The sequence below is a fragment of the Rhagoletis pomonella genome, unplaced genomic scaffold (assembly GCF_013731165.1).
Source record: "Rhagoletis pomonella isolate Grant_MI unplaced genomic scaffold, Rhpom_1.0 Rhpom_scaffold_00006, whole genome shotgun sequence".
NCBI classification, from domain to species: Eukaryota; Metazoa; Arthropoda; class Insecta; order Diptera; family Tephritidae; genus Rhagoletis; species Rhagoletis pomonella.
Window position 1 is genome coordinate 46,830,712 of NW_023458560.1, and position 6,605 is coordinate 46,837,316.

Sequence of the window (6,605 nt, forward strand, 5' to 3'; positions counted from 1 at the left end):
ATTTACTTGTTTTTTAATAACAAAATAAACAATCTTTTGTTGTAAAATATATGTGGTTGTTGGAATTTTTTTTTCAATAAAAATTTTACTAATATCACAAAAGTTAATATTGGTGACTTAGTGCATTTTTGACCGTGCAATTATTAATAAAGAAGAGCAATATTCCAAAAGAGTGTTTTGTTAATAACTTTTGCACGGTTAAAAATATACCCCTGCTTGCAGTTTTTGTGCGTTTTTTTGCAAGTTGTACCTTAAACTAGAAAATTGCCGAGCTAAAAAATTATCAAAAGTGCAATAACGCCATAATGGCTTTATTTCATTTTTGACAGTGAGAAAAAAAGCCCAAACGCAAAAATATGGACAATGTGAAGTGAAATAAAGCCATATGGCATTAATCCCTATGGCTTTATTGCACAGCGCCGTGAGAAACAGTGGGTTATGAGGTTCCACACAAATATGCGCCATTAATTTTTTCTATAGACCCTTAAAGACAAGATTAGTGATGAACGTAGTTTTATGCGAGATTTTTCAACTAATTTTGATCAACCTGAGACTAAACTAAAAAAAACTTTAAGCCAAGTTGACAGGCTTAATAATACGGGTAAGCGATACCAAGATCAGGGAAAAAATTTCCGTATCTAAGAAAACTCGATATTCTAACAAGGCAGTACCTTGAAATTCCAAAACCGAGGACTACCATTCATCCAAAGTTTAGCTTTGCGAAAAGGTTTAAAACTGAACTCAGTAATAAAGTATCTGAATCGTGAATTAGAAGTTCGGAACCTATGTTTACTTTCCCAAGAGACACATATGCTTAGATCTCATCAAAACTGGTGATGGAGTGATTTAAGAAGCTGAACACTCTTGGTGGAATTTGGGGTACAGGATACATTGGTACTTTAGTAAAACAAGACATAAACTTTAACGGCCTTCCATCGGCCCAGAGCCCTTCTGCGGCACAGGAAGTGGTAGCACACTCCACTTTGGCCAAATAAGAGGAAGAAGCCCACAGAAATCCCCTCGGTTCCTTTTCGAAGGCGATTTGTGTTATTGAATAACGCAAAATTGTATTACTTCATTCGAGAAAGACTAGTGCTCATTAAATTTTTAAATAAACTCAATAGCAATTTCTTATCGCTTATATTGCCATTAGTTATTATATGTAATTAAATACATCACTTCCGCTACTTTTCATAAGTGCTCGACAATGCAAACACATAATTTAATTAATCACATTGTGATTGAAGTATTTTCGTTATAACAAAGCGAGGATCTTTTGAAGGCCTACGAATATGACAATTAATGAGACTTGACAAATTCAATCTAATCAATAAAAATGAAGTGCATATTTTTATTGAATAGATCGAAATCATATGCTATCACTATTTAACTATATATACATGTATGTTAATATGAACCTATAGTAGATATACATTGCACATATATATGTACATACATATGTATGTATACCCAGCCAACATTTTGGAACACGTAACAACCTTCCTTCTCCTCCGACTTGTGGAGTGCGCCATGATATTATCACACAAAGCGGAGGGTCCTACGCCGGTTTTACGCCGACTCCGAACGGCGATTGTATTTTTATGAGAAGCTGTTTTTCATGGCAGAAATACACTCGGAGGTTTGCCATTGCCTGCCGAGGGAGGACCGGAGGAGAAGCTCGGCCAAACACTAACATATGTGTAAGCGCCAATCTATTATTATTATTATTAACAACCTGCCTTACTCTCCGCAGGTAAAAGGGTTTTCAACTCGCAGAAGAATCATCAATTCAGAGCACGGTTTTTGTTGCCTCAATTGTATTTACCACCAAAAATAAAAAAATTATTCTTCGCTTCGTTGGTTGTTTTTAAATCAGTGACCTTTTATACCTTTCATAAACATGAAATGGATTATAACTTTGGTCCGACGACTGTAAGTACCAGCAGAAGAAGAAATAGACACACAGTAAACTATACCAAAGTTATCAGAACTGAATCGGCAAACGATTGTAAAAACAAATGGGTTGAAGAAAACAAAATTGATTAGCAGTACTGGTTAATGATTCCTCTGAAGACTATTCATAAAAAAAAACAATAAACGGGGCCTTTCAACTCACCACAGACCTTCGAAAGACAAAAGTCGTTCGTAAGAACATTTTAAATTCTGGCAACTATCTTGAATGCTTTTTTCTGCCTTTCGAAAGACTAATTGAAAGCTCTGCTAACTAGGTGGTCTTAGCATTAAATATTCTGTTCGTGTTTTAGCAATAAGTTTTCTAAAAATTTAATGAAATAGCAAAATATAAATTTATTTTTAAAAATTAAATGAAATTAAAAATGTATTTTTCCTTTTAAAGCAAAAAAGTCTGAAAATAAAAAATACGTAAAACAGTTTTTTAAAAATTACATAAAATGATTTTCTGAAAATTAAATTAACATAAGTAATAGGCAAACAACCTAGAAATTAAGAAAACTGAATAAAAAAAGCTAAACTAAAAAAAGAAACAATAAAATAAGTTTCTAAAACTTAAATGAAATTAAAGCAAATATAAAAAATTGTAATTAAATTAAATAATTAAAGTTAAATGAAAAAAAAATATATATAAATAAAACACGTTCCTAAAAATTGTATTTAATTTAATTTAAAAAAATATTTTTCTTAAAACAATAAAATGCAAATATCTAAAAAAAAAACTAATTTAAAAACAACAAATATACAGGACTATTATACACTTTACCGAAGATTTTGTAGCCGGGCAATTTTATTACCAAAAAATTTTATCAGTTCTTGTCACCGCGATTCTAGGTACATACGTTGATAATGCAGTTAAAATATTCAGCAATTCAGCTATGAAGAATTCTGGAAATTTTGGCATTGCATATTTCACGGGGCTTATAAGATGGCAACAAAATTCAGCGGTTACAAGAGTACACAGAATGCGAGGCACTTTATTAACAAGTTACAAAATTTTTATTACCAGCGCAGAATAGACCTGTAAAAAGCAATCTTATTTGTAAAAATTGAGTGAAATTAAAAATGTATTTTTCATTTTAAAAAGTATAAAAATCAAAATAAAATTAAGTTAAAAAAGAGAAAATTTATGCAATTGAAAAAATAAAAAAATACACAAAAATTTAATTAACTTATATAATAAACAAAATATAAAAATTAAAAGAGAACCAAATAAAAAATAATAATTAAAAAAGGAAAAATTTAATAAGTTTCTGTTAAGTTAAATGAAATATAGAAATTCGTTTTTAAAGCAATTAAAAAAATAAGTTTCTAAATATAAAATGACATTTAAAATAAATATATTTTTTTATTAAAACTATAAAGTATAAATATTTAAAAACTTATTAAAAAGACAAAAAATAACATTAAAACATTGATTTAGTTTTAAAAGTTAAATTAAATTCAAAATATATATTTTTCCTCTTAAAACAATATCTAAAGTCTAAAAAACGCATATAACTCATGGCATAAGTACTTAGATACACACATACATACTATGTATAAACATACATATCTACTTACTTACATACATATGTATGTTAAAAACATCGTACTATAAATTTTATCGCTGATATCAAAAACTGAAATATTTGCAGATCAAAAAAATTCCCACTGCACTTCTTTACTATTGACGCACAATTTTCTTATCACTTAACAAGTGTTAACGAGTGTTGTTGTAAAAAAAAAAATGTAAAATGCCTTTTTAATTGTGAAATTTTTGAAAGTCTTTGTAAGTATGCTGACTAAGTTAGCGATGAGCCAGATATACTTGAATTGAATGGGATCTTCCTGTAAATGTGGGAATCCCTGAAATGTTTACAGCTGTTTGAAGAAAATCTAAGTAAATACTTTATCGTTATAATTAAATTATTATCATTCTTCGGTTTCTTAGAAATTATTAGCGGGGATATTTCTTAAATTTTTATGCACAGCTGCTTTGCGACGAAAGCAAAGTTATAATTAAATTATTATGATAGTGTAAATAACAACACAAATTTACAGTAAAATCGGAACTGAGAACCACTACAGTTGGCGCTTAGTTAAAACGAATATGACCGCTTTTTGCAGTACAGATTTTTGGAGTGGCGATTCGCTCTCGTGCGAATTTTTCAATCTGATGCTGGAAAACGTCATAAGAGCGGCCAATCTGAATTGCAGCGGCATCATATACAGCAAAAGAACTATGCTGCTGATGATATTGACATCGTTGGCCTGAAACCCAGGTAATAGGGCTACGAATTTCGATACGACACGACCCCATACCGATATTTTTGTCATTCGATTTCGATAATTTTTATTCGATAGTTTTCAAACGATATTTTTTGGAATTGAGAACCCTTGCATCTTATCGAATCTTTTATTAAATTCGTTTTGAAGTGCTTAAGGAGAAGTACATATGGGCATTTCCAATGTGGCGTGGCGTGACATTTTTGTGACAAAATTGCACAAAACTATTTGTATAATTTTTTTTTTAGTAATATTTGAAATATTTAAGGTTCATTTTCCAAGCTCCAAAATGCAAAAATCCTTCCTGCTTTTTTTATCAGCCGAAGTATCTGACATGCCGTTATGTTACTAAAATTTCCATTGAACTCCACATTTTTTGTGTTTTTCATGAAAAAATTAAAAAAAATTCAAACTTTAGGCGGGAAAAATAATAAAAATAACGACGGTTTTATTTTATTTTTTTTATTATTTTGTTAATTTATTTCTCAGAAACTATCAGGCCACTATTTTTTTTTAAGCTGAATAGCGGTAAATTGCAAATATCTCGAAAACGTATCCGTAGAAAAAAATAAACTCGATTTTCGGAATCACCGAGAAATTCTACGTAAGATGATGGCGTCTGGAGAACAAAAACCAAACTAAGATTTGTGATCCAGTGTAACAATGAAACAATTTCATTCTTCAATGAAACTTCTTCATTCAAAGTTAAAGTATGTGTACCACTTCTAGCAAAAGTTTTTATTAATATTTAAATTGCAGCGCCTTTGATTTTTTAGTAATTTTATGTGGGGTTCCATAAATTTAAAGTTATTAGTGTGGGGGTTTCATTATCTTAACCCGCCGTTACTCGCGCATTTGTTTTAGTACGCCGTAATTACAAGATTTCTTAAAAATATAAAAACGTTCAGATTCATGGTCAAAAAATTTATTACATAAAGGGTTTAGTATGCAACTTACATTGGTTTCCCAGTTAAATATTAATTTTTTATGTGTTAGTTTTATATTTACATAAATAACACGTTAGAAATAGCATGTTAATTTGAGGAATGTCACATTTAATGCAAAAAGTTAAATTTATTGGTGGGAATTTTAATATTTTTGAACAAAAAGAAAGTGATCGCAATTAATTTAAGCAAAAAAAGGTAATTATTTCTAAATTACGGCAAACTCTGGGTATGGGTACTCTGGTATATTTTACTTAAATTTTTAATGAAAATTAACACCCACTTAACATATATAATATATACATATGTATATATATTTAGCTGATCTACTTGCATTTCTTAATTCATAACTTAACACAAACATCAAAAGGCGACTTGTTCCGAAATAAATATGTATTCATCGACACTTCAAAATGTCTGTGAACCCTTCCGAACACGCCAATTTTAAAGCAATTTTTTCCTAAACCGCTCTAGGTGACCCCTAAAAGTCAGTCACTTGCTTTAAATCAATAATACCCAAGTACTTAATTTCGGACTTATAGAGGGTGAAATAATCTCTGAATCGGAATTGATTTATCCGTCTTTAGCGTGGATGTCCATTGCAGGGGGCTGTGAAATTTTCCTTTTTGGGATCTTTCCTGCCGAATTTTTATATGTGTAAATATGAGTGTAAATATGAATATGCACATGATTTTATTTGAAAACTTCTTAGTATAATTACTATTTATAGCAAATCAACTCGATTAAAAAGCATCGCCATCACCAGGTGCATACAATTTTTTTATTTAATATTCCAATAAATGAAATTTAAAAGCATGTGTCGTTTATGATAATCGCCTATATAATTTACAATACACTTATCGATATTTTCGACAAAATCAGACACACAATCGTACGTACTCACACGTTTTGTTTTTAACATTATAAAATGGGGTAAATAAAGAATTAATATAAAAGGTAATTTTTTCATTCACAATAAAAAAAAAAAAAAATATTGGGGGCGTCACAAACCAATACCAATGTACTTAAACACGAGTACATACATATTCATAGATTTACCTTCAAGCCTTCATATTGCATGCACGTATGTACATACATACTTACTTACAAATTTAGGCCCATTAACCGATTTATACCCCTTTGCGGTGCACACTTGCCATTCCGACGCAGCATTAGAACTGATAAGAGACTCGCATACGAGCGGTATGGCCTAAAAGCCTTTTGCTAGACGATTTCTAACGGACCACTTCAATGCGGCGCAGCGATAAAAGCCATGTTAACACTTTGTTCAATTGGTAGTCGTTACGGTAAACTCAAACGAATTCGGTCTCAAAAATAATAAAAAGCGCGACAACGACGACGAAGAAAAATACGTTCAAAGAAATTTTGCGCGATTGTAATAAATTTAAGAATTTACGCTAA